Genomic DNA, 21,066 nt, shown 5'->3' on the forward strand with positions numbered 1-21,066 from the left:
TTGAATACAAAGATGAAAGTTCTGACACACACTCAGTAAAGCATTATCTTTTGTAATGTTGGTAGACTTGTTCTGAGCCAAACACAGTTTCAACAGCTCATGTTTGCTAAGGTTAGGGGTGCAATTCATGGTCACCCGAACTAAAAAGGAATTAAGCCCATTAATTTCATCACATTAGCATACTGCTGAACCAAATGGTCATAACAAGTCAGTTATTAGATTGCTGAGAAAGAAATAAAAAAAAAGAGACTGAATAAATACATAATGCACTGAGATTGGCTACAAAGTATATCAGTCTATTATGTGAGAAACTGAGGGCTTTGTCAAGACTTACCTTGAGGAATTTTCTATCTCCATATCCTGAGGGATAAAAAAAAAGATGAGATTTTTCCCCCTAAGATCATGACCCTGGAGTCTCAGCTTTTCTCCACTAGGTTCTCTGTCATATTCTATATTCATATTGTCCAGTACAAAATTTTGAGGCACACCAATAATATTTACCAAGTTCTGACCTGGCTCAGTTGGCTGAAGCATCATCCCATGTACCAAGAAGTTGCCATTTTGATTCCTGCTCAGGGCACATGCCCAGGGTTTTGAGCTCCATTCCCAGTAGGGGGCGTGCAGCAGGCAAAGGATGCTTCTCTCTCATTGATATTTCTCTATCCCTGTTCCTTCCTCTCAGTCTCTCTAAAATAACATTTAAAAAAATATTTACCAAGGTGTAATATTGGGGATAAAAATTTAATATTTATAATTCACCTCACTTGTATATAAATAAACTTTAATGAAATTATGTGAACAACTTTTTCTAGTTCTTCTGTTTTTTCCAACTTTTATTTAAAAAAATCCCCCTTGTCTGGCCAGTATGGCTCAGTGGTTGAGCTTCAACCCATGAACCAAGAGGTTACTGGTTAGATTCTCAGTCAGGGCACATGCCCGGGATCCCCATTGGGGTTGGGGGGAGGGCATGCAGGAGGCAGCCAATGGATCACTGATGTGTCTCTCTCATGAAAGTTTCTCTATCTCTCTATCCCTCTCCCTTCTTCTCTCTCTAAAAGTCAATAAAAAACATTTTTTTAAAAAGGATTAATTCACACCTTAAAGTGCTTTTCCCCCATGAAAAAAAGAAAGAAAGAAATCCCTCTTGGTAGTCAAGAATTGGGCCAGGTAACCCAATCTCCAATGTTCAAAACTCTGCTTTTAAATTTCTAACTATGTGGCTTTGGGCAAATTACTTAACCTCTACAGGCCCTAGTTTCCTGATTTATCCAATGAGGATAATAATACCAACTTTTACATAGGTATATTATGAGTATTAAACTAGTTAATTCATAAAAATCATTTAGAAGAGGATCTGACACATAGTAAGCACTCCATAAATGTGAATTCCCACATGCGGGGCACTAACTTTTCTTGCTTTTCTCAGCCTCTCTCTCTCTCTCTCTCTCTCTCTCTCTCTCTCTCTCTCTCTCTCTCTCTCTCTCTCTCTCTCTCTCCAGATTTCAGGCTCAGAAGCTTTGGCCTAATATTAAAACTGTCCTCTTATTAGATTCATCAACTGCCTTGCTTTGAAAACTTCCAAGTATTTTTTTATTTTTTAAATGTTGGACCATTTTACTCTCTTTCTCTGTCTGAACACTTTTTTTCCTGGTTCTGTATAGTAAGTTTTCCATTTACACATTGAAAGCTTTTTTTGTTTTGTGATTACTAGGGTATGAGTTCCTTGAAGACAGGGACTGTCTCAATTTTCTCTATTACTCTAGTCTCTTTCTACCTCCCTGCTGCAAGTCTATACTAAAGAAAGGTTCGTTTAATAAATGAATTCATTCATTTAGCTTTTGTATTTTTTGCTCATTTTATGCTGGTTATTCTAATCTGAGCTTCCAGTTTTCCTGAAAATTCTCTTTCCCCATTTATCTCTGGACATTTTAACTTCAGTTGGTGATGCTGAGATCCCATCCTGTATCATCATACTTTTTTGGCAGGTAAGAGGTTCAGTTTACCACATACTCCATTCATATGTTAGCAAAAAATCCCATTTAATTCACCTGAATTTAATTTTACTTATATTCTCTTGATTTCAGATAAACTGATTATTCTCTTTAAAATCTATCAGCTTTGAGAGGGGTTCTATTTTGCAGAACTCTGTTCCAAGATAGAGCCATACCACCCTCAGTTTCTTTACATGCAGAATAAAAAGCAATTCTCTCACTTGGAAGAAGGGAGAATGAATTATGTCAATATTTCTAAAGTTTTATTTTTAATATATACAAAAGATATATGTAACACATAAGATTAATAATATAATGAAATACACCCAACTTGAGTGTTAGAACATTTCTCAGTAACTTGCACCTACCTTTATGTTTCTCCTCTATCTCTTCCCCTGCCTTCAGAACTTACACAAATTCTACATTTTGTGCTTCTCATTCCATTGATGTTTTCTTTTTTTAAATTTAGGTTTATGGCAAATGTATACATGCTAACACAATATGTTGTTTAATTTGTGTGTCTTTGAGCTTTATAAAAATGCTATCATCCAATATATAGTTTTTTGGGATTTACCCTATTAGCATTATGTTTGTAAAATTAATTCATGTGGTTGTATAGAATGGTTGTTTATTTCCCCAGTATATTTTTATTGATTTCAGAGAAGGAGAGAGATAGAAACATCAATGATGAGAGAGAATCAATGACCAGCTGCCTCCTGCCCCCTCCCGCCCACTGGGTTGTGAAACCCAGGCATGTGCCTTCACCTGGAATCATAGGTTGATGTAAAACCACTTAGCCACATAGGCTGGGCTGATTGTTTATTTTCAATACATAATAGTCGATTGTGTGAATATACTACATTTTATTCTCCTGCTGGTACATAGTTGGGTTGTTTCTAGCCTTACAAAAACTTATAAACAATTTATGCATGCCTCCTGGTCACATATATAAGTGTTTCTTTTGGTTATATACCTAGAAGTAGGGGTGCTGGTTTGTGGAGTTTGTGATTATTTAACTGTGAGATAATGAATGCCAAATCGTTTCTCACTCTCCCACAATTTCTAAGAATCCTACATATTCTTCAATATTTGGTATTTTACACATAATTTTTGCCCGTCTACTGGGGGCGGGGGGTAAAATGGTATATTCCTATTTCTTTTATATAGAATGAAAATCATTCTTACCTGAAGCTTTTTGAAATTTCCTCTTCCTTTTGATATTAAGAGTTTGTAGCCTGCCTTGGCCAGCTTTCTCAGTGTTAGAATGTTGGCCTGCAGACCAAAGGGTCTTGGGTTGGATTCCCGGTCAAGAACACAAACTTGGGTTGCAGGATTCCCAGCCTGGTTGGGCACATGCGGGAGGCAACCAATCACTGAGTTTCTCTATTTCTGTCTCTCTGTCCCCTGCCCCCTTCCCTCCTTCTGTCTCTAAAAGTCAAAGGAAAAATATCCTCAGGTGAGGATAAAAAATAAACCTGGCAGCTTTACTCAGTGGGTAGAGCCTTGGCCCACAGACTGAAGAGTCATGGATTTGGTTCCAGTCAAGGGCATGTACCTCAGTTGCAGGCTTGATCCCTGGGCCTGGTCGGGGCATGTGTGGAAGGCAACCAGTTGATGTGTCTCACATTGATGTTTCTCTCTCTCTCCCCCTCCTTTCCACTCTCTGTCTCTCAAAATCAATGGGAAACAATATCCTCAACTGAGGATTAACAAAAAATAAAAACTAAATAAATATGCCCATTCTTTAAAAAAAAAAAAAAAAAGGAGTTTACAGCTTGATCTGACATTATTGTGCTTGGGATTCTGTTGAGAGAAAGCCATTTATTTGTGTGATAGTTTCTGCTAAAGATATAAAAGCTGAGATGGGGCCGAGGCTGCTAACTAGGTTGTTTGAATGTTACTTTTAAGTTGGTCTTATATAAATACCAAATTATACACAGTCTAAAATTTCTTGTTATTACTTTATAGAAATAGAAATGTGTTAAATTATATTGTTTCTTATTGACCCATCACAAATCAATCTGGTCTTGAGTTAATATCTATCTGTAAAACTATTTATAATAATAAAAGCATAATATGCTAATTAGACCAGATGTCCTTCTGGACATCCTTCCAGATGACCTTCCAGATGAAACCAGGGCTGCGAGGGAAGCCCGGATCCCAGGTGCCAGAGGGAGCCGGTGCTGGCAGCCAGGGAAAGGAAGGCCTATTTTTGCACAAATTTCATGCATCAGGCCGCTAGTCTATATACAAAAGCCTAAGCAACTGTCCAACCATTCAACCAGTAGCTATGACATTCAATGACCACCAGGGGCCAGATGCTCAATGCATAGGCATAGAAACATGGAACAGATTGATGAATCTCGAGGGAAGGGGGAAAGGGGAAGGACAGGAAGAGATTAACCAAAGATCTTATATGCATACTAGAGGCCCAGTGCACGAATTTGTGCATCGGTGGGGTCCGTTAGCCTGGCCTGCATGGATGGGACTGAACCTGGCAGGCTGAGGGACCCAATGGTGCACCAGGCCTCTAGTTTTAAATAATAGATTCCTTTAATCTGTTGATCTAGAAAATTTCTACTGAATCGAGCTTAGAAAAAGCTAGTTTTATATAATTTCTTGCATTTAATTGTACCAAAGAGATTCAACATGGTTATACTATCTGGAAAATAATCCCAAACAGATGGTATAGCTACATTGTGCCCTAAAACATGTTATTTTTTTTAATTGAAAAAGCCATCTTCTATATAATGGTTTTCATCAATAACTGAAAACACATGGAAATGGAAAAAGAGAATCCAAGACAAATGGCAATATATGTATATTTTAAAAGAAAAACTTTTGTAGCACCTTGTGTTTATTGTCTTTAAAAACAAACATGTGTGCCATTTATCGAGTTGTTCTTGATTTTGAATGAAAGGTTTTTGAAGGAAGGGACTGTGTATTTGCTTTACGTTTCCTTATTATGTTGCTAAGTATATAGTGTCATATCCTAAAGGGAAACTCAGAAAATATGAATTGAGTGTAAAAGTCCTGTCTTTATCATCAATATATGTTGACTGACAGAATGACTGAGTGACTATTTTATGACCAAACCATAAGAAAGCTGCAGTTTACTTGCTTCTCTGTGGTCTATAGCTATTGCTGGAATTGAGGGTGAATACATTTATTCCAGTTAAGTGCTTTTCAACTTTACTTACATCGCTAAAACTGCATTTAGTAAAGCTGCTATCAGTGTTTGGTTTCTTTCTCTGTTCTCTTTTCAAGCCAGGCGCTAACCCTCATTTCCTCATTCCAGATATTCACCACTATGTTGATCAAGGAGCTGCTGAAGGGACACTGACGCCTGCATAGCTCCCTCCAAGTGGGAGCTTTTTCTTCCTATCATGCAGAGTAAGTGAGTTTTTTTGTTGTTGTTTGTAAGTGGCAATCTATAAAATGGGACAAACTTAGAAGTTAAGCCTTTACTTCTCACATGGATTCCAACATGACAACATTCTCACCATAGTAGGCAGGCACCATGAAGGCCCTCAATGATTCCTGACTTCTGGTATTTACACACTTTTATAGTCCTCATTGTATGAGGATTGGTCTGCATGACCAACAGAACATGGCAGACGTAGTGGTATGGCACTTGCAAGATTAGATTATGAAAGACTACAAGGACGCAGGCCGAATTGGAACCTCAACTAGTTCTGAAGGGAATTGTTTCTGAGGTTAAGAAGTGCTAACCCAAATTCAAGGAGGTTAAATGCACTAAAGGTATTTTTAAAAATATATATTTTATTGATTTTTTACAGAGAGGAAGAGAGGGACAGAGAGTTAGAAACATCAATGAGAGAGAATCATCGATCAGCTGCCTCTTGCACACCCCCTACTGGGGATGTGCCTGCAACCAAGGTACATGCCCTTGACCGGAATCGAACCCGGGACCTTTCAGTCCTCAGGCCGACGCTCTATGCACTGAGCCAAACCGGTTTCGGCTAAAGGTGTTTTTTTCAGGCTGTGAAGGACTGAGTCATCTTTCTTCACTGAGCTATCTACTTGTCACACAGATGGTAAGGCTCACGCCCTCTGGTTCTAGTGCTGGAGTTATGCTGACATAGTCTTACTTACCTGTTCTCTTTAAAGCAACTCCATAATGAACTTGCCCTTGCTACTCACAGCATTTCCATCATTTTGGTTGCATCTCATTTGGGGCCAACCTACTCTCCACTATTTGTTTCTTTAGATGAAATTCTGTGCAGGGTTCAGACCAGACTACTTCTTTCCTTTCTTAGTTCTTTCACTCCCAAAGGGGCTGAGGGAGGATGAGGAGAACACTCCTTCCTCTCCTCCCTTTTAATAGGTTCTTCCACTCATTCATTTCATGTCAAATGGAGAGATCCGTTACCCGGAACCATCAGACTTCCCCCCTGTAAGTGGTGGCTTGGAGGAGGAAAAGGGCCATTTTCAGCTTTCAGGGGCTCTTGGCTCAGATTCCTGCAGGAATCGTAGAGGAAGGGGGTGGCTATTTCAGTCATGAGTGATTATGTTCTGCAAGGCTAAACCTATAAATATTAAATGCCAATTTTTGTGGTGGTAAACGCCACTAAATTGGCTTGCCTTTAAAAGGACACATAACCCTGGCCAATATAATTTCAGCTCTTTTTCTCACACTGCGGTATCCTTTTACTCACACCATACTTTGACAGAAACAGAATGGGACAGGCTTCATTTTGATTCATGAATGTTGTTTTTATTCTAAATACCCCATGTGAGGGGAATGCAAATGGACACAAGATATATGCAAATTCACTTGCATACCCAAAGAAGGCAAATGAGGCTTACAGTTCTTAGGTTCCTTGATCGGGCTCCCTGGGTGAAAAGGCTAAGGAAAGAGGTGTCTGAAGCTGAATTACAGAGAACGTCATGTTTGAGAAGGGGAGAGGAGAGATGTTGGCTGCCATACAGCTCCCTGCATTCCAGAACCTGCATATAAAAGTGAGTGCAGCTGCCAAGGCAAGGGAAGGAGCTCAATGAAAGGACGGCCTTCACTGGTGTGAGGGCGCCCAGGGCACAGAATGCACGGAGCAGGAGAAAATGGAATCTCCAACTTTTCTGCTTTAGGGTTTGACATAAGTCTTTAAACCACTGACGATCTCCGCTTGCCTCCTCTCTTCTCTTTCAGCCCAGGACTAGGGTACAGGAAGTGAGACACAAAACTTAAGGAGAGCCAAAACACTCAGTAATCAAGAGAATGTCTTAATGTAATATTTAAAAAAAAAAAAATTAAAAACGAGTGCAAAGTAACCTAGGATGAAAAGTCAGGATTTCAAATAAAGGCAGAATTCTGTCCTGCACTCTTCCCTGCCTTAGTCACTTCACCCTAAACCTCACCCTGATTCCAATGAAACTTTAGTTGCAAAGCAGGTGGCTGGTTATAGTTTTTTTGTTTGCTATTTTTAAACCACTGTTTTAAAGTGTTATTTTTCTTGATCACTGAGGGATTTTTGTTTTGTTTTGTTTTGTTTGGGGCACCTATTAAATTTGGTGCCCAATGGGGAGTATGTTATTCATCTTACCCTACTCTGGCTCTGCTTGATTCTCTCCTTTTTTCCTTTTTTCCTCTTTTTTTTTTTTAAATAACCTTATGATGATTCTGTTTGTGAACAAGCTCTTACCTGAATTTGACTTATTATATTGATAGCAAGAACTGGGGACATGCAGGCTTTTGCAGATAGCTTTCCTCATTCCACCTTCATTCTTTGACTTCTTTCTCTGAAACCAGTTCCCTGGCAGAGCACTCTTAATTTTCCTTTCCTGGCCTTTTGTTGCTTTTCTTTTCTTTTTCTGAGCAGTGCTCACATCTCCCATATTTCTTGATCTCAGCTAGCCAAGATCTGTCATCTGTAATCTCCTGTACTGACGTTAGACAACTAGGAAAAAAGAGAAGTTTGCTCCACTTGTGACAGAGGTTCTGATATTTGAATCATGTCCACCACTCACAGGGCAGGGTGAGATGGCTTGCTTAGGAAAATGTGTACATATCATGCCGAAATATCTCTGAGTTACTTATACCTGTGTTGTGCTTATAGAAGAGGATTTGTGAGTGGTCTTTATTTTAGGTTGTCTTAACGTTCCTGTCTTATCCTAGGTTTGCATTACAGTAACATCAGAAGTATTTTTAAGTAATATATATTCAACTATACACAATGAGAGGGAGGGGAAAGGAGAGAAAGAAAGATAATTTAAAATTTGAAGGTAAAGCTGAGCCCTTCCCCAAAATGAGGATGTATTCTGGAGCATGAGAAGGGAGATGGGAATGTAGTGTTTCCTTACAAAGCTATGTCTATAGAACTCTACTTTATGAAAAGTTTTAAGAATATTTAGAGTAGTTTGTCTGTGATTAGCTTTTTCCTTATGTGTTGATTTCAGTGCCCCTTCCCCTTCCCCCATCAATGCTGTTGCACTGGATAGTAATGAATGATTGTTGCTCTTGTGTTTTGTAGTAGTGTTTGTTCACTTGTTTTCTCATCCCTAATATTGGGATAATACTAATACGGACCTCATAGGGTAACTAGGAGGATTAAGTGAAATAATTAAGTGCCTGGTGTTTAGTAGGTATTCAGTAAATATTAGCTATGACTATAATAGGTCTGAGGTTGCTCATGTAAATGAAAAAGGAGCCACATGCTAAACCTGACAAGCTCACAGGAGGCCTGCATGATGGGCCTTACGAACTCAGAGATGGAAAGTAACCTCCTAGGTTGGTATGAACATAAAAATGGTGGTTAGGCACGTCCTAGGCATGCAACTTCCTTAACAAAGGTCAATCTTTACTTAAGTGAGCCTGTTTATTGCCTTTTTGCATCTAAGATAACATATTTTTGAAATGTCAGAGAAATCTCTTTTTCCAAACCCTTCAGGGCATAGCCATTGCATCAGAGTTCAGACCACAGAACCTCTCATTGCTAATCTTGTTTTCCTCATACCAGCTCTATATGCTGTAAATGTTAATTATTAACTCTTCTCTACCCATCCATGTGAAGGAAGTATGTGTCTCCTGTTTTGCTTTTTATCCAATCCCAAAGGTTCCCCCCCCTTTTACTTTCTCCTGCTTCCTTAATCTGCCACCAATGGATTTCATGTAACCCTCTTACTTCTTGTCCTTGTATTTTAATGTATAAAATAAGCTGCAAAACTGCATTCTTTGGAGCATTTTCTCAATCTTTTAAGATTTTGATTCCTGGAAATTGTCATCAAATTGGCTCAAATAAACTCACAAAAGTTATCTACAGGTTTAGACATCAATACATGAATGCATGGTAAGTCTACAGTTTGAGGAGTTGCTACTAAAAATATTGACTTCTGACTTATAATGCTAAGATCTAGTCAGGCTTTCTTCTAACAGCATGTTATGAGTTTGTTTTTTCATAACAGTATGTTTAGTAAATTCATAGATATGAACAATTACTAACTTCTAAGGATCACAAAGAAAATGTGATATACTTAGAGCAAAATGTTATGAAATATACTTACAGCTTGGTTCCCTTTTTTAATTTCTACAATAATTATCAACTACATTTTAATTCCTTGTTTTATTTCCAGGTGTTAACGGGAGATTATCTTCCTTCCATTCTTAAGCTTGCTTTGCATGTTTTAAAATATCAGTTTTGGCACTAGTGCTAAAAGTTTTAGCAATTTGGTAAAACCCTAGCTGGTTTGGCTCAGTGGATAGAGTGTAGGCCTGCGGACTGAAGGGTCCCAGGTTCGATTCCAGTCAAGGGCACATGCCTGGGTTTTGGGCTCAGTCCCCAGTGTGGGGGGAGTGTGGGGAGGCAGCTGGTCAGAGATTCTTATCATTGATGTTCTATCTCGCCCTCTCCCTTCCTCTCTGAAATCAATAAAAAATATATTTTTAAAAAAGACCCTAAGAACAATTTCCTCCTATTTTCTCTTATCTGGTTGGGGCTCAGTCTTCATTCTATTATGTTTATTAAGGGAAAAAGTCCCATCAATCTTCCAAATATTTAATTTCTCTTCTCTTAGCAAAAACTTACAGGGAAAGATAAAAGGGTATTTTACACATACCTTTTTCTAATTAGGGATTTCCTTGATATAGCTTTACATAATTAAGTTGAGAAAACCCCCAGCATCTATTATCACTCCTTTCTAATCATTGCTTAATACCATTAAAATTGGTTTCTCTAGAGCAGAGGCTGGCAAACTATGGCCTACAGTCCCGCTGCCTGTTTTATAAGTAAAGTTTTATTGACTTATTGTGCATGGTTGCTTTCCTGCTACAACAGCAGAGTTGGGTTGAGACCACATGGTCCAAAAGCCTAAAATATTGACTGTCTGGCCCTTTAAGAAAATTTTTTATGGACCTACTGCTCTAGAGCACCTATAGTTTTTGGCTTTGTGGTCAGTTGTCTGTTGCTCAGTATTGAATTACTCTACAATCTAGCTGGTGAAAATAACAGATATTTACCATTTCAGTTTCTGTGGGTCAAGAATTAGGGAGTGGTTTAACTGGGTAGTTCAGCCTTAGGGTTTCCCATGAGTTTGCAGTCATCTGACTGCAGTTATCTGAAGGCTTAGCTGGAGTTGAAGCATCCTTCTAAGATGATTCATTCACATGACTCTTAGTAGCAGGCCTTAGTTCCTTGCTAGCTCTTGGCAGGAGGTCTCAGTTCCTTGCCACATGGATCTTGCCCTATAGGGCTACCTGAGTGTCCTCACAACATAGCAATTGCCTTCCTCCAGCAAGAGATCTGAGCAAGACCAAGGAGAAGGCTATAACATCTTTTACAATCTGGTCTCAGAAGTCATACATCTTCATTTGCGCCATACTCTATTTGTTAGAAGGAAGTTACTAAATTTAGTACACGCTCAAAGAGAGGAGAATTAAGCTTCACATTGAAAGGGAAGGTGTATCCAAGAATTTATGGAGATATTTTAAAACCACCAAAGGCCTAAAATGAGTTGACAAACTTTTTCAGTAAAGAGCCAGTTAGTAAATATTTTTGTCTCTGTGGGCCAATGGTCTCTGTTACAACTATTCAACCATTTATCAGGAAAGTAGCCATAGACAATAGGTAAATAAATGGGAATGGCTGGGATGGGTAAAATTTTATTTATAAAAATAGACAGCTGTAGTTTGCTGACTCCTAGTCCAGAAGATTATTTTTCAAGAACAACAAATAAAAAAAAAGTCAACTCTCATAGAAGACATAATTTAAAGCCAGAGATCTGTGCCTTTGGCCCTTTCCAACCAGGTCATAAGCTCCTCCAGGATAAGAACCATGGCATACTTTTTTGAAGGGAGAGAGATAAAGAGCTAGAAACATCAATGAGAGAGAAACATCGACCAGCTGCCTCTTGCACACCCTCTACCAGGGATGTGCCAGCAACCAACGTACATGCCCCTGACCAGAATTGACCCCGGGACCTTTAAATCTGCAGATCGACGCTCTACCACTGAGCCAAACCGGTTTCGGCAATGGCTTATGCTTTTTATTCTTCTTCAGCACTTAATAAGATTCTGGGCATATAGTTGCTATTTAATTAGTTAAGTGTTTATTATTCAATGGATTCATAGTATTCCATTGTATGACAATAATACTTAACCACTTGTTTCTGGTCTTTGTTATTACAAATAAGCTGCAAAAAATACGCTTCTTATATATATATATTTGTATACACATGTGAGGATATTTTAGGAAAGACTCCCAGGAATATAATTGCTCAGTCAAAGATCATATGTATTCTTAACCTGACAAAAAGAGTTTAAAATTAAAGATAATGTTTAACTTATTTCATATGTACAATATTTCAAGACAAAGAAAAAGCTATATAGAATGACTTTATCTATAGACTTGTGATCTCATAGAACCCTGCATGCTTTTTCTATGTAAACAGTACAATTGAATGCTAATGACTAATGTATATATTATCGACATGGAGTCTGTAGGCCACAGAGCAGGCAGAAATGAAGCGTATCTCCCATTATCATGCTTTCAGAAACTTCTTGAGATGCCTCAGAGAATGTTTAGATTCCCCAGAACATAATACAGAAATCAACACTAGCACTGTCCTTGCCACATAAAAAATTTATATCTTGGAAGTCCTTGTTAAGACACAAATATATTCAGGCAGGCCGAAACCGGTTTGGCTCAGTGGATAGAGCATCGGCCTGTGGACTAAAAGGTCCCAAGTTCGATTCCGGTCAAGGGCATGTACCTTGGTTGCAGGCACATCCCCAGTAGGGGGTGTGCAAGAGGCAGCTGATGGATGATTCTCTCTCATCGATGTTTCTGACTCTCTGTCCCTCTCTCTTTCTCTCTGTGGAAAATCAATAAAATATATTTAAAATATATATATATATATTCAGGCAGCGGTATATTCCTGAATATCTCACTGCCGTGTCAGTGCATCCTATGGAAAGTCCCAAGGGATCAGCCTTACCTCCGTGCATCAAGAAAGAGGTGACATTTTAAAGAGTTATTTTCTACTAAAAGAATCATTATTGTGGAAAAGGGGAGGAATGGACCAAAATGTGTTAAGTACTTACTAAGTAGCAGATTTTTTACTCGTGCTTCCTGTTAAAGTAGATATTATTATCTCTGTTTCACAGATGAGGAAGCATGCTCATAGGGTTTGTTGACTTTCTGGTCAAAAAGCTAGTAAGTAGTGGTCAGAATTGATTTGCATTGAGGTCTTTCTAACTTCAAAGCTGGTTCTACTCTATTGCGGAGTCTCCCAGGGTGCTCAGAATGCACTGATAGCATCATGATAGAGACACAGAAGACTCCAGGGCACTGATTCCCCTAGTCTGGCCTTATGACATTTCAGGAAAATTGCAGCCATTGCTCTGTTTTGCTCTGTCCAAGAGGAAGCAGGAGCCGCCCACCTGAAAGCAGACTTTCTAGAAGGTGAAGGGAAGCCAGCAGAAGAGACAGATGGGGGTTAATAAGAAGGATTGACCTTGACCTAGAGTTGAGAGAAATTATTAAATTCAGTCATATTCTCTGGTCATTATGCTATTTAGAGGAAATAGAAAGGGGAAAAGAAAGAGAAGGCAAAGAGGAAAAGGATGGTGGTCAGGGGGAATATCTGAGAAGAATGAAACTATTTGCTATTAATGGTTCCAATGAGGCAAAATCAAAACTGAAACTCCTTCGCTGTTCCTCTTTTATAATTTTACTTTAGGGGGAAAATCGATTTCAGTGTATTTCAGCCTCTCTACCTAAAAAATATTAAAACAACCTTTGATTCTAGAAACTACTGTTTTCTCTAGCCTAAGAGATTGTCCATGGATTGTATTTCTTTTTAATATATTATATGATATGTATAGACATATAATATAATATAATATAATATGATATAATATAATATAATATAATATAATATAATATAATATAATAATATAATGAAAAAGCTAGAGGAAATTTCATTCATTTGGACTCTATTAATTCAGAATTTATAATAAAAATCAGCTATTGGTCATGCTGAAATTTATGTCATTGGTAATATGCTCATGTGCTGCTGAACATCAGAGATGCATTCTGAAAACTGTGCAAACATTATCAGATGTGCTTACACAAACCTAGATGGCATAGCCTACTACATACCTAGACTATGTGGTATAGCCTATTGCTCCTAGGCTACATCCTGTATAGTATGTTACTGTACCTAATACTGCAGGCAATTGTAAAGGGTACAATAAAAATATGTCATAAAAATTAAAAAATGATACACCTGTGTAGGACACTTACCATAAATGAAGCTTGCAGAACTGGAAGTTGCTCTGGGTGAGTCAGTGAGTGAGTGGTGAGGGGATTTGATGGCCTACTAGGACATTAGTGTACATCAAGCATGTCAAACTCATGGCCCACAGGCCACATGCGGCCCACAACCAATATTTTTTTGGCCCAGCCAATATAACGGTATGTAAGAAACATTTTTATAAATGTTCGTAACTTAATTTTTACAATATCCTGTTATACATAATTATCAATAACAAACTACAACATTCTCTAATGACTGATTACTATAATCGTGTTGCATTCATTTCCCTTATGCGCCTTATGTGCAGGTGCACCATTTCTCTCCACTAATACCAGCAGCGAATATTTTAGCAGCTGATTGCCACTCATTAATCTTGGACTGACTTGTTTGGTGTACACAATAGGAAATATTTTGTTTTCAAAGAATAAGAAAAGTAGGTTTATTTACATTACACTTATTAATTTGTGCAGTTACTCAGTATCTGGTAAGTTAATGTTCAAGAAAAAATATTAATTTTTATTAAAATGTTTTATTATTTTATGTTAACGATTACTCATTTATTTCAGCCCTTTGTATTCAGCGTGTCTCTATCAAAATAAGCCTATGTTTCTATAAAAATGAAGCTTTTGTTTTTGTGCAGCCCACATAAACTTAAACCTTGTTTACTTGGCCTGTGTTAGCCTTTGAGTTTGACATGCTTGCTGTGCATGATTATAGACTTTATAAATACAGCACATTTATAAAACATGTTTTCTTTCTTCAGTAATAAATACTATTAGCTGAAGGGATTAAGCAAAACAAACAAGCAAACAACAAACCTGATAGAAACATTGTGATTGCCAGAGGAAAGGGGGTGGGGAGGGAGTAGAAGAGGATATAGAGGGATAAATGGTAATGGAAAGAGACTTGACTTGGGGTACTGAACGCACAATACAATATACAGATGTATTATAGGATTGTACACCTGAAACCTATATAATTTTATTAACCAATGTCACCCTGATAAATTCAATACAAATTATTAAGCTAAAAAGCATAAATAACCTTAGCTTACTGTAACTTTACAAACTTTTAATTTTTTTAAAATTTGTTTTAGAGAGAGAAAGAGAGAGAGAGGAAACATTGATGTGAAAGAGAAACATCCATCAGTTGGCTGCCTTCTGTACATGCCTTGACCAGGGATTGAAACCCAAGCCCAAAACCTGGGTGTGTGCCCTGACCAGGAACTGAACCTGCCACTTTCTGGCCTATGAAAGGACACTCCAACCAACTGAGCCACACCAGCCAGGGCAACTTTTAACTTAAAAAAACCTTTCTAGCCTTGGACAGTGTTATTAAGTGGTTAGTGTCAGTCCTGCCCACTGAAGGGTCTTAGGTTTGATTCCCAGTGAAGGGCATGTTACCTGGGTTTCAGGTTTGATCTTCATCCCGGGCCACGTGCTGGAGGCAACCTGGTAAAAAGATCCTGGAGTGAGAATTAACAAAGCAAGCAACAAAAATAAATAATAATAGTAAAAAACTTTTCTACTCTTTTGTGTTAATACTTAGCTTACAACACAACCACACCCTAGCTGGTTTGGCTCCGTGGATAGAACGTCGGCCAGCGGACTGGCCGAGGGCATCACCTCTGGTGCAGGCTTGATCCTTGCCATGTCCATGTTTCTCTCTCTCCCCCCTTCCCTCCCTTCTACTCTCTCTAAAAATCAATGGGAAAATATCCTCAGTGAGGATTAATACAGCAAAACAAAACAAAATAAAACACAAAACACCTTGTACACCTTATTAAGTATTATGCATTGTAGGTTGTGCTAAGATCTCATGAGGCTTCATCACTAGGTAATAGAAAATTTTCAGTTTCCTTATAATTTTGTGCTACCATTGTCTTATATGCTGTCCATCATTGACTAAAATGTCGTTAGGCGGTGTGTGCTATATATATATATATTTAAAAAACAATGAAGTCATTGAAAAAGAAAATGGTGATATTCAACTCATTTAAGAAAATTAGTTACCTATAAGTAATTTAAAATCATTTGATGTTTACTGCTTTAGTCTGAATTCAGAACAAAAAAAATAGTTGACATTACTCATCAGTGAAATTCTTGTTTGCATGACATTAAATACCAATTGAATTAATCCCTAAGGGAATACTATACAGCCTTAGATCAGTTTTTAGGGCAAGTTGAAAGTAAGAGGTTAAAAAATAATTTTTGTAAGGAAGGGTTATGCCAAAAGGAAGTAGAGAATTATAGTCTAGAAAAGTATTATTGGAATTCACATGAAAGAGGTTTTTGGTGACATCCAGAGGTCAGTTTTGGTAGTGTGGTATGAATGGAAGCAAAATTTCAGGTTTTGTAAAGAAATGGTGGCTTCTAGAGAACATTCATTCCAAATGTGTGGCAGGGAAATGAAGGAGAAATGGTTGAGGCTCAACCTATGAACTAGCAGGTCACGGTTCGACTCCCGGTCAACGCACATGCTTGGGTTGCGGGTTTGATCCCCAGTAGGGTGCATGCAGGAGGCAGCCGATCAATGATTCTCTCTCATTATTGATGTTTCTATCTCTCCCTCTCCCTTCCTCTCTGAAACCAATAAAAAAAATATTTTTTTAAAAGAAAAGAATGAGAAGGAATAGGATTAAGAGGCTGGGCAGATCCGGGACTGGTTTGGCTCAGTGGATAGAGCATTGGCCTGTGGATTGAAAGGTCCTAGGTTTGATTCCAGTCAAGGGCATGTACCTTGGTTGCGGGCACATCCCCAGTAGGGGGTGTGCAAGAGGCAGCTGATCGATGATTCTCTCTCATCTATGTTTCTAGCTCTCTATCCCTCTCTCTTCCTCTCTGTGAAAAATCAATAAAATATATTTTTTTTAAAAAGAGGCTGGGCAGAAAAAGAAAATATTCTGTTCTTTGACAGACACTTCAAGAAAATGAGAAAACAAGGCACACACAGGGAAGAAACATTTGCAAGACATATACATACAGTGGTGCCTCGCATAAAGAACGCCTCGCACAGCGAACGCTGCACACAACGAACTTCATTTCATGATTCATACAACGAACTTCGTTTCACACAACGAAGTCACCCGAGCTTCCACGACCGCTTTGCCCGAGCTTCCACGACTGCTTCGCCCGAGCTTCCACAATCGCTGCCGATGTATTGCATCCTTCCGCGCAGGCACTGCAGGCAGTCGTTAGTCACTGCGCTTAACTTAAGCACGTATCGCGGCAATCGTTCTTCATTACGAATTAAATCACGCACGTATCACGGCAGTCGTCCTTTTAAGTTAAACTCAATATTTTTTTATATCATGATGTATCTAAATAAAAATAATAACAAAAAATTTATCTTTTTTTATGTCATCTTAGCATATTTTATGCTACAGAACGAATTATTTTTTTTAACATGTATTGTTATGGGAAAACGCGTTTCACATAATGAACTTTTCGCATAACAAACTTGCTCCTGGAACGAATTAAGTTCGTTGTGTGAGGCACCACTGTATCTGATAAAGTATTGGTAACTCAAATATGTAAGAGATTCTTAAGAAAACAAGAAACCCAATAAAGAAAAAAAATGGGCAAAAGATATGAATATTTTATAAAACAAGATATACAGATGGCAAGTAAGTACTGGAAAAGATGTTTCATGATTGGTCATCAGGAAAATGCAAATTAAAATGACAATGAGATATCACTGCACACTTAGTAGAATGGCTGAAATGTAAAACAATAACAACTGATACTATCAAATGCGGGTAATGATGGAGCACAACTGGAAATTGTATTCATTGCTAATGGGAATACAAAATGGTCCAGCCACTTTGGGGAACTCTTGGCAATTTCTATGAAATTAAACATGCAATTACTTTGACCAAACAATCCAATTCTTACTTAAGAGGAATGAAGACTTACCCCAACAAAAAACCTATATGTTTGTTTTGTAGCAGCTTTGTCCACTTTTTTTTTAAGGTTAGAAATGTGCCAAATGTCTATCAACTGGTGAAATAAATTATGTCATGCCAATATAATGGAATACTGCTCCTCATACAAAGGAACAAGCTACTGATACATGCAACACTATAATGACTCAAGAGCATTATGCTCTGTGTAGGAAGCCAGGTTCAAAAGACAACATACTATATGATTCCATTCATATGACTTTCGGAAAAAGGAAAACTATAGGGACAGAAATCCAGTCAGCACTTGCTGGATGGCTGAGGGAAGGGGAAGTACAAAGAGATATGAAGACTTTTTTTTGTAATAGAAATACTATGTATCTTGGTTTTTGCAATGGTTAAAACTTTTGCAATGGCAAACTGTATATGTTTGTCAAAATTCATAGAACTTTTCATCTTAAAAGAGTGAATTTTATTGTATGTAAATTACACCTCAATCAACTTTTTAAAATTCTGAAAGGGTTGGGTAGATAATATTTCCTTGACAAAAGTAGGAATATTAAATCATGCATTTTTTTTTATTGCTTTAAAGGATTTGTTTCTGCTACTCAAGGAGCTGCTTTCCTCCCCCGCTCCCCTTCCCTGCTCCCCACTAATTCCTTATTCTCCTTTGGGTTTAGTAAAGCATTACTTTTCCCAGAAAACTTTACCTGGCCCCATAAACTTGGGATGTGCTCTTGCTATGTTCTCTTAAGGACACTCTTATTTAGTGCATATGGAGTGTTCTATCATACTCGACTGCAACTGCTTACTGAATTGTCTTTTTCTCTCTTTATCCTGTAAGCTCCACAAGGCAGGAATAGCATCCATCTTAGCTAAATTTTGCAAAGATATTTGCATTTAGCACAGAGCCAGGAATAATATTTGTTGAATGAAGGGGAGAAAGCAGAAGGTTTGGAGTGGCTCAATGAAAAATTGAATATTAAATTGATAAGGAATGAAAAATATGTGAGTTACTTCCACAACTACATCTCTAATCCTGACCTCTAACCCATGTTTCACCACCAATTCTGATTTTCTCTCATAGCTTCACTTGGATGTACCACCACTACTTTAGCCTTAATATTACTAAGCAGAAATAAATTTTCTTCCTCCTCAATTTTATTCAAATTGAATTTCCCCCCCAATTATTCTATTTCTGTCAAGTGGTATCTCTATACTTACAGTTTTCTGTCAAGTGGTATCTCTATACTTATAGTTTTCCAAAGAAGAAATCTTAGAATTACACTTAACTTTTCCTTCTATTTGCTCTCTCACCTAATTTGATATAAAAATTCGTAAATCTTTTTTTAAAATTGTTTCTTTTCACTTTTTCATTCCTACTGATGTTCTTATAGAGCCAAATTTGGCCAGAGAGGCAGGCACTAAATAAGGAAACACATTCTAATATGTAATTAATTATGACTTGTGATAAGTACATGAAAGAAATAAGCAGAGTGCTGGTACAGAAAATTATGGGATGGAGAGGACTTAATCTACATAGGGTGGCAAGAGAAAACTTCTTTGAGGATATTATATTTACCAGAAAGCAGAGAAGAGAGAGAGAGCTAGCAGTAATAGGAAGAATAGAAGACCATACTAATAGAAGGAAAAGTATGTGGCTAGGATTTGAAGTGGGAAAGAAATTGGTGTCCAATCATAGGCTGTTGCAGGAACTGAAAGATGGTTGTAGCTGGAGGGCAGTGAGCAGTGGAGAAGAGTGACAAGAGAGGAGATTGGAGAAGCAGGCAGGGACCAGGCCATGGTAAGTGTTATACACAACGGCAAAGGGTTTAGATGTTATTTTGCCTAAGGTGAAGCTACTGAAGGATTTTAATCTAGGGAATAACATTATGTGAGGTTTAAACTAAAATACTAGATAATAACAATGAGCTAGTTAGGAGGGAGGGTGATTGGAAGTGAATCCTTGGAAGGCCCTTGATTATTCAGGATGAAAATAAGGTAACTTACTTTAGACTTTCTCATGAACATGTTAAAAAGGTACAGATAATTATCAAGACCATAGAAACGTAGTCAATAAAATTAAAGAGGAATTAATAAAGCCAGATCAATCCAATAAAAGGCATGCAAGGGGGTGGGGAGAGAATCAGGGGGGAAAAAGCATTATAAATAAAAAAATGTATATAGAGAGAGTCCTACCCAGATTGGCTCAGTGTATAGACCCTCGACCTGCAGACTGAAATGCCCTGGGTTCAATTCTGGTCAAGGGCATGTACCTTGGTTTCAGGCTCCTCCTCAGCCTGGGCCCTGGTCAGGGCATGTGCAGGAAGCAACCAATTGACGTGCTTCTTTCACATTGATGTTTCTGTCTTTCCACTCTCTCTAAAAATCAGTGGAAAAATATCCTCGGGTGAGGATTAAAAACACACACAAAACAACACAGAATTGTAGAAATAGTTCCAAATATGTTAGTAATTTTAACATATAAATAGATTTACTTGTCAGTTAAAATCAGATTAAGAAAAAAATCTGGCTATATACTGTTTATCATAAACATAGTTAGAACATAAAAGCATAAAAAGGTTGAAAAGAAATGAATGGAAAATAAATGATGGCCAGAAATAGCCCCCAAAATGCAAATGTAGTAATATTAGTGCCAGATAAAATAGACCTTAAGGTAAAAAGTATTGTTAGGAATAAAGTTTTTTTGAAAAAAAGATTTTTAATTGATTTTGAGAGAGAGAGAGAGAGAGAGAGAGAGAGAGAGAGAGAGAGAGAGAGAGAAATACATTGATGTGAGAGCAAAACATCAATCAGCTGCCTCCTGCATGTCCCCCACTGGGGATGGATCCTGCAATCCAACATGGACATGTACCCTGACCGGAAATCAAACTGGCAACCTTTTGATGCACAGGACAGCACCTAACCATCTGAGCCACACTAGCCACAGCAGGAATAAAAATTTTATCAAATAATAAATACCTTACCAAGGAGATATAGCAATTATGAATTTGTATGTCACTTACATTACATCTTCAATAGATGTAAAGCAAAATGCCATTGACAGAACTGCAATAAGTTAACAAATCTTTTATTACAGAGGGAGATTTTTTTTTTTACCACATTTCCCATAGAAACAGAAAAGGCTGACAAATATTAATAAGGATATAGAAGATATGAACAACACAGTTAACAAGCTTGATTTCATAGATATAGCCGGAATTCTTCACCTAAATGAGAGCACATGTTCTCAAGTACACACGGAAAAACATAACATTTTACTGAAAAGCCAGTCTCAATAAATAACAAAAGAATTGATACCATACAGACCAGATTCTTTTTTTTTTACACCATAATATAAAAAAAGCATGAAAAAAAAAAAAACCCAAAAAGCCCCACACTCTG

General features: G+C 37.7%; 1 long non-coding RNA gene across 2 annotated transcripts in view; it reads left to right on the top strand.

Moving 5' to 3' along the window:
- LOC118711662 overlaps positions 1-16,744 on the top strand; it is a 32,001-nt gene extending 15,257 nt beyond the window's left edge. Inside the window, exons 1-3 of one of the 2 annotated variants that reach the window (XR_006740680.1) lie at positions 1,139-1,985; positions 5,290-5,384; positions 16,680-16,744. This is a non-coding gene — a long non-coding RNA (uncharacterized LOC118711662). Of the gene's footprint in view, positions 1-1,138; positions 1,986-5,289; positions 5,385-16,679 lie in introns of those variants that run through there. The other variant, XR_006740679.1, reaches the window with a different exon arrangement.
- The last annotated feature ends 4,322 nt before the right edge of the window (positions 16,745-21,066 follow it).

The sequence above is a fragment of the Pipistrellus kuhlii genome, unplaced genomic scaffold (genome assembly GCF_014108245.1).
Source record: "Pipistrellus kuhlii isolate mPipKuh1 unplaced genomic scaffold, mPipKuh1.p scaffold_m20_p_8, whole genome shotgun sequence".
Lineage (NCBI taxonomy): Eukaryota > Metazoa > Chordata > Mammalia > Chiroptera > Vespertilionidae > Pipistrellus > Pipistrellus kuhlii.